At 37.9% G+C, this 8,239-nt stretch overlaps 1 non-coding gene across 1 annotated transcript; it reads right to left on the reverse strand.

The window, feature by feature from the left end:
- Positions 1-4,180: 4,180 nt before the first annotated feature.
- On the reverse strand, positions 4,181-4,287 carry LOC112760853 (small nucleolar RNA R71). Its single transcript, XR_003181272.1, has one exon. It is a non-coding gene; the product is annotated as a small nucleolar RNA R71 (small nucleolar RNA).
- Between the last annotated feature and the right edge of the window lie 3,952 nt (positions 4,288-8,239).

Raw genomic sequence — 8,239 nt, forward strand, 5'->3', positions numbered from 1 at the left:
CTGTTCAGAAGCAAAAAGCTAAAAGCCCCGCTCATCTAATTAATAATGATCTTCATAGATGTTTTTGGAATTCATTGTACATTCTCTTCTTTTTATCCTATTTGATTTTCAGTTGCTTGGGGACAAGCAACAATTTAAGTTTGGTGTTGTGATGAGCGGTGATGAGTGGATAATTTATACGCTTTTTGGCATTGTTTTTAGTATGTTTTTAGTAGGATCTAGTTACTTTTAGGGATGTTTTCATTAGTTTTTATGTTAAATTCACATTTCTGGACTTTACTATGAGTTTGTGTGTTTTTCTGTGATTTCAGGTATTTTCTGGCTGAAATTGAGGGACTTGAGCAGAAATCAGATTCAGAGGTTGAAGAAGGACTGCTGATACTGTTGGATTCTGACCTCCCTGCACTCAAAGTGGAATTTCTGGAGCTACAGAACTCAAAATAGCGCGCTTCCAATTGCGTTGGAAAGTAGACATCCAGGGCTTTCCAGAAATATATAATAGTCCATACTTTGGCCAAGAATAGACGACGTAAACTGGCGTTCAACGCCAGCTCTCTGCCCAATTCTGGCGTCCAGCGCCAGAAAAGGATCCAAAACCAGAGTTGAACGCCCAAACTGGCACCAAAACTGGCGTTCAACTCCACAAATGGTCTCTGCACGTGTAAAGTTAAAGCTCAGCCCAAGCACACACCAAGTGGGCCCCAGAAGTGGATTTATGCATCAATTACTTACTCATGTAAACCCTAGTAGCTAGTTTATTATAAATAGGACCTTTTACTATTGTATTAGACATCTTGGGACGCATTGTTCTTAGACCATGGAGGCTGGCCATCTCGGCCATGCCTGGACTACCACTTATGTATTTTCAACGGTAGAGTTTCTACACTCCATAGATTAAGGTGTGGAGCTCTGCTGTTCCTCAAAGATTAATGCAAAGTACTTCTGTTTTCTATTCAATTCATCTTATTTCACTTCTAAGATATCCATTCGCACCCAAGAACGTGATGAAGGTGATGATTATGTGTGACGCTCATCACCATTCTCCCCTATGAACACGTGCCTGACAAACACTTCCGTTCTACATGAAATAAGCTAGAATGAATATCTCTTAGATCTCCTAACCAGAATCTTCGTGGCGTAAGCTAGAATGATGGCGGCATTCAAGAGAATCCAGAAAGTCTAAACCTTGTCTGTGGTATTCCGAGTAGGATTCAATGATTGAATGACTGTGACGAGCTTCAAACTCGCGAGTGCTGGGCGTTAGTGACAAACGCAAAAGGAGGGTGAATCCTATTCCAGCATGATCGAGAACCAACAGATGATTAGCCGTGCTGTGACAGAGCATGTGAGCATATTTTTCACTGAGAGGAGGGGATGTAGCCACTGACAACGGTGATGCCCTTGCATAAAGCCAGCCATGGAAAGGAGTAAGATTGATTGGATGAAGATAGCAGGAAAGCAGAGATTCAGAGGAACAAACGCATCTCTATACGCTTATCTGAAATTCTCACCAATGAATTACATAAGTATTTCTATTCCTTTTATTATTTATTAATTTCGAAAACCCCATAATTGTTTTATATCCGCCTGACTGAGATTTGCAAGGTGACCATAGCTTGCTTCATACCGACAATCTCCGTGGGATTCGACCCTTACTCACGTAAGGTATTACTTGGACGACCCAGTGCACTTGCTGGTTAGTTACACGGAGTTGTGAACCATGGTCTTGGCATCATGTTTTTTTGGCGCCAATTCCAGGGAAAGAAAGAGCGATAAATTTTACATAATTAAAGTGTAATCACAATTCCGCGTACCAAGTTTTTGGCGCCGTTGCCGGGGATTGTTCGAGTTTGGACAACTGACGGTTCATCTTGTTGCTCAGATTAGGTAACTTTCTTTTCGTTTTCTTTTCAAAAATTTTTCAAAAAAAAAAATTTCTCCTTTGTTTTCGAAAAAAAATTTTTTTAAAATAAAAGTGTTTTCAAAAATATATTTTTCTTCAGAATTTTTAAGAATGAATTCTAGTGTTTCATGGAGCATGTTGAAGCCTGGCTGGCTGTAAAGCCATGTCTAATTCCTTTGGGAATGAGTATGTCAGGCGTGTCATGTCTGAGTTACATACTAAAGCTTGGCTGGCTATTAAGCCATGCCTGACCCTTTGATTGGAGCTTTAGAGCATAAGATTCCTGGAATTCATATTAAAAATTTTGGAATCCTTATTTTTCTTTTTCAAAATGATTTTCGAAAAAAAAATTAATTAAAAGAAAATATAAAAAAAAATCATAAAATCATAAAAATCAAAAATATTTTTGTGTTTCTTGTTTGAGTCATGTGTCATGTTATAAATTTGGTGTCAATTGCATGTGCATCTTGCATTTTTCGAAAATTTTCATGCATTCATAGTGTCTTCATGATCTTCAAGTTGTTCTTGGTAAGTCTTCTTGTTTGATCTTTGCATTTGCATGTTTTGTGTCTTTTCTTATTTTTCATATGCATTCTTGAATTCTTAGTGTCTAGGCATTAAAGAATTCTAAGTTTGGTGTCTTGCATGTTTTCTTTGCATTAAAAATTTTTCAAAAATATGTTCTTGGTGTTCATCTTGACATTCATAGTGTTCTTGGTGTTCATCTTGACATTCATAGCATTCTTGCATGCATTCATTGTTTTGATCTAAAATCTTCATGCATTGCATTATTTTTCTTGTTTTTCTCTCTCATCATAAAAATTCAAAAATAAAAAAATATCTTTCCCTTTTTCTCTCTCATAAATTCGAAAATTAGATTTGACTTTTTCAAAAATTTTTAAAATCTAGTTGTTTTTATGAGTCAAATCAAATTTTCATTTTAAAAATCCTATCTTTTTCAAAAATAAAATCTTTTTCATTTTTCTTAGTTATTTTCGAAAATTCTAAAAACATTTTTCAAAAATCTTTTTCTTATTTTTATATCAAATTTTCGAAAATAACATCACCAATTAATGTTTTGATTCAAAAATTTCAAGTTTGTTACTTGCTTGTTAAGAAAGATTCAAACTTTGAGTTCTAGAATCATATCTTGTGATTTCTTGTGAATCAAGTCATTAATTGTGATTTTAAAAATCAAATCTTTTCAAAAATATCTTCTTATCTCATCTTTTTCAAAATTTGATTTCAAAATATCTTTTCTAACTTCTTATCTTCTTATCTTTTCAAAATTGATTTTCAAATTTGTTTCAACTAACTAACTAACTTTTTGTTTGTTTCTTATCTTTTTCAAAACTACCTAACTAACTCTCTCTCTCTAATTTTCGAAAATATCTTCCCTCTTTTTCAAAAATTTCTTTTTAATTAACTAATTATTCTTATTTTTATTTTTGATTTTAAAAATTTTCGAAAAATACTAACATTTTTCAAAAACCATTTTCGAAAATCACTAACCCTTTTTCAAAAATTATTTTCGAAAATTCTCCCTCTCCCATCTTATTCTATTTATTTATTCATCTACTAACATCTCATCTTACATCTCAACCCTCCTCACAGTTGTGTTTCTTCCATTATATTACATTCTTTGTCTCCCCCTCTTCTTCTACTCACACAGGGATCCCTATACTGTGGTATAAAGGATCCATATTATTATTATTATTTTTTCTGTGCCCTCTTCTTTGTCATATGAGCAGGAGCAAGGACAAGAATATTCTTGTTGAAGCAGATCCGGAACCTGAAAGGACTCTGAAGAGAAAATTAAGAGAAGCTAAATTACAACAATCCAGAAATAACCTTTCAGAAATTTTCGAACAGGAAGAGGAGATGGAAGCCGAAAATAATAATAATGTAAGGAAGATGCTTGGTGACTTTACTGCACCTAATTCCAATTTACATGGAAGAAGCATCCCCATTCCTGCCATTGGAGCAAACAACTTTGAGCTGAAACCTCAATTAGTTTCTCTGATGTAGCAGAACTGCAAGTTTCATGGACTTCCATCTGAAGATCCTTTTCAGTTCTTAACTGAATTCTTGCAGATATGTGATACTGTAAAGACTAATGGAGTAGATCCTGAAGTCTACAGGCTCATGCTTTTCCCTTTTGCTGTAAGAGACAGAGCTAGACTCTGGTTGGATTCTCAACCCAAGGATAGCCTGAACTCATGGGATAAGCTGGTCAAGGCTTTTTTAGCCAAGTTCTTTCCTCCTCAAAAGCTTAGTAAGATTAGAGTGGACGTTCAGACCTTCAGACAGAAAGAAGGTGAATCCCTCTATGAAGCTTGGGAGAGATACAAAGGACTGACCAAAAAGTGTCCTACTGACATGCTTTCAGAATGGACTATCCTGGATATCTTCTATGATGGTCTGTCTGAGTTATCTAAGATGTTATTGGATACTTCTGCAAGTGGATCCATACACCTAAAGAAAACGCCTGCAGAAGCTTAAGAACTCATTGACATGGTTGCTAATAACCAGTTCATGTACACTTCTGAGAGGAATCCTGTGAATAATGGGACGCCTATGAAGAAGGGAGTTCTTGAGATTGATACTCTGAATGCCATATTGGCTCAGAACAAAATATTGACTCAGCAAGTCAATATGATTTCTCAGAGTCTGAATGGATTGCAAGCTACATCCAACAGTACTCAAGAGGCACCTTCTAAAGAAGAAGCCTATGATCCTGAGAACCCTGCAATAGCAGAGGTAAATTACTTAGGTGAACCTTATGGAAACACCTATAACTCAACATGGAGAAATCATCCAAATTTCTCATGGAAGGATCAAAAGCCTCAACAAGGCTTTAATAATGGTGGAAGAAACAGGTTTAGCAATAGCAAGCCTTTTCCATCATCAACTCAGCAACAGACAGAGAACTCTGAACAAAATGATTCTAATTTAGCAAATCTAGTCTCTGATCTATCCAAGGCCACTGTGAGCTTCATGAATGAAACAAGGTCTTCCATTAGAAATTTGGAAGCACAAGTGGGCCAGCTGAGTAAAAGGATCACTGAAATCCCTCCCAGTACTCTCCCAAGCAATACAGAAGAGAATCCAAAAGGAGAGTGCAAGGCCATTGACATAACCAAAATGGCCGAACCCAATGAGGGAGAGGAGGACGTGAATCCCAAGGAGGAAGACCTCCTGGGACGTCCAGTGATCAATAAGGAGCTTCCCTCTGAGGAACCAAAGGACTCTGAGGCTCATCTAGAGACCATAGAGATTCCATTGAACCTCCTTATGCCCTTCATGAGCTCTGATGAGTATTCATCTTCTGAAGAGAATGAAGATGTTACTGAAGAGCAAACTGCCAAGTTTCTTGGTGCAATCATGAAGCTGAATGCCAAATTATTTGGCATTGATACTTGGGAAGTTGAACCTCCCTTGTTCATCATTGAACTAAGTGATCTGGATCAACTGACATTGCCTCAGAAGAGACAGGATCCGGGAAAGTTCATAATACCTTGCACTATAGGCACCATGATCTTTAAGGCTCTGTGTGACCTTGGTTCAGGGATAAACCTCATGCCCCTCTCTATAATGGAGAAACTAGGAATCTATGAGGTGCAAGCTGCTAAAATCTCCTTAGAGATGGCAGACAGCTCAAGAAAACTGGCTTATGGACAAGTAGAGGATGTATTAGTAAAGGTTGAGGGCCTTCACATCCCTACTGATTTCATAGTCTTGGATACTGGAAAGGAAGAGGATGAATCCATCATCCTAGGAAGACCTTTCCTAGCCACAGCAAGAGCTGTGATTGATGTGGACAGAGGAGAACTAGTCCTTCAATTGAATGAGGACAACCTTGTGTTTCCAACTCAAGGATCTCTCTCTGCTTCCATGGAGAGGAAGCATAAAAAGCTTCTCTCAAAGCAGAGTCAACCAGAGCCCCCACAGTCAAACTCTAAGTTTGGTGTTGGGAGGCCACAACCAAACTCTAAGTTTGGTGTTGGAGAGTTTCAACAAAGCTCTGCACATCTGTGAGGCTCCATGAGAGCCCACTGTCAAGCTATTGACATTAAAGAAGTGCTTGTTGGGAGGCAACCCAATATTTATCTAATTTTTATTTTCATTGTTTTTCATGTTTTATTAGGTTCATGATCATGTGGAGTCACAAAATAAATAAAAAAAATTGAAAACGGAATCAAAAACAGCAGAAGAAAAAATCACACCCTGGAGGAGCATCTGTCTGGTGTTCAGCACCAGAACAGAGCATGGTTCTGGCGCTGAACGCCCAAAATGGGCAGCTTCTGGGCGCTGAACGCCAAAACAGGCATGGTTCTGGCGTTCAACGCCAGAAATGGCACACAAATGGGCGTTGAACGCCCAAAATGGGCACCAACCTGGCGCTGAACGCCCAGAGTTGTGTGCAAAGGCATTTTACATGCCTAATGGGTGCAGGGATGTAAATCCTTGACACCTCAGGATCTGTGGACACCACAGGATCATCTCAGGATCTGTGAATCCCACAGGATCCCCACCTACCTCATCATCTCTCTTTCCATTCATGATCATCCCTTCTGTTTTCCATTGACCACTCACATCTATACACCCACTACCTTCAAAATTCAACATCTCTCTCTCCCACCCAATCCCACCCATATGGCCGAATACACACTCCCATCCATCTCCTCCATATCTTCTTCTTATTCTTCTATTCTTTCTTCTTTTGCTCGAGGGCGAGCAACATTCTAAGTTTGGTGTGGTAAAAGCATAGCTTTTTTGTTTTTTTCATAACCATTGATGGCACCTAAGGCCAGAGAAACCTCTAGAAAGAGGAAAGGGAAGACAAAAGCTTCCATCAAGGGTCTATAGCTCAGTGGTAGAACATTTGACTGCAAATCAAGAGATCCCTGAGATACCTCAGGGGAGACATTTTCTTCCACACAATTATTGGAAGCAACTAAGGGTGGAACATCAAGAGCACTCCAGCATCCTTCATGAAATTAGAGAAGATCAAAAAGCAATGAAGGAGGAGCAACAAAGGCAAGGAAGAGACATAGAAGAGCTCAAGGACATCATTTGTTCCTCAAGAAGGAAACGCCACCATCACTAAGGTGGATTCATTCCTTGTTCTTGCTTTCTCTGTTTTTCGTTTTCTATGTTATGTGCTTATCTATGTTTGTGTCTTCATTACATGATCATTAGTAGTTAGTAACTATGTCTTAAAGTTATGAATGTCCTATGAATCCATCACCTCTCTTAAATGAAAAATGTTTTAATTCAAAAGAACAAGAAGTACATGAGTTTCGAATTTATCCTTGAACTTAGTTTAATTATATTGATGTGGTGACAATGCTTCTTGTTTTCTGAATGAATGCTTGAACAGTGCATATGTCTTTTGAAGTTGTTGTTTAAGAATGTTAAATATGTTGGCTCTTGAAAGAATGATGACTAGGAGACATGTTATTTGATAATCTGAAAAATCATAAAAATGATTCTTGAAGCAAGAAAAAGCAGCAAAGAACAAAGCTTGCAGAAAAGAAAAAAAAAATAGGCAAAAAAAAATAGAAAGAAAAAGCAAGCAGAAAAAGCCAAAGCTCTTAAAACCAAGAGGCAAGAGCAAAAAGCCAATAACCCTTAAAACCAAAAGGCAAGGGCAAATAAAAAGGATCCCAAGGCTTTGAGCATCAGTGGATAGGAGGGCCTAAAGGAATAAAATCCTGGTCTAAGCGGCTAAACCAAGTTGTCCCTAACCATGTGCTTGTGGCGTGTAGGTGTCAAGTGAAAACTTGAGACTGAGCGGTTAAAGTCAAGGTCCAAAGCAAAAAAAGAGTGTGCTTAAGAACCCTGGACACCTCTAATTGGGGACTTTAGCAAAGCTGAGTCACAATCTGAAAAGGTTCACCCAATTATGTGTCTGTGGCATTTATGTATCCGGTGGTAATACTGGAAAACAAAGTGCTTAGGGCCACGGCCAAGACTCATAAAGAAGTCGTGTTCAAGAATCATCATACTGAACTAGGAGAGTCAATAACACTATTCGAAATCTGAAGTTCCTATAGATGCCAATCATTCTAAACTTCAATGGATAAAGTGAGATGCCAAAACTATTCAAGAGGCAAAAAGCTATAAGTCCCGCTCATATGATTGAAGCTATGTTTCACTGATAGTTTGGAATTTATAGTATATTCTCTTCTTTTTATCGTACTTGATTTTCAGTTGCTTGGGGACAAGCAACAATTTAAGTTTGGTGTTGTGATGAGCGGATAATTTATACGCTTTTTGGCATTGTTTTTAGTATGTTTTTAGTAGGATCTAGTTACTTTTAGGGATGTTTTC

The sequence above is a fragment of the Arachis hypogaea genome, chromosome 16 (genome assembly GCF_003086295.3).
Source record: "Arachis hypogaea cultivar Tifrunner chromosome 16, arahy.Tifrunner.gnm2.J5K5, whole genome shotgun sequence".
In the NCBI taxonomy this organism is placed as follows: domain Eukaryota; kingdom Viridiplantae; phylum Streptophyta; class Magnoliopsida; order Fabales; family Fabaceae; genus Arachis; species Arachis hypogaea.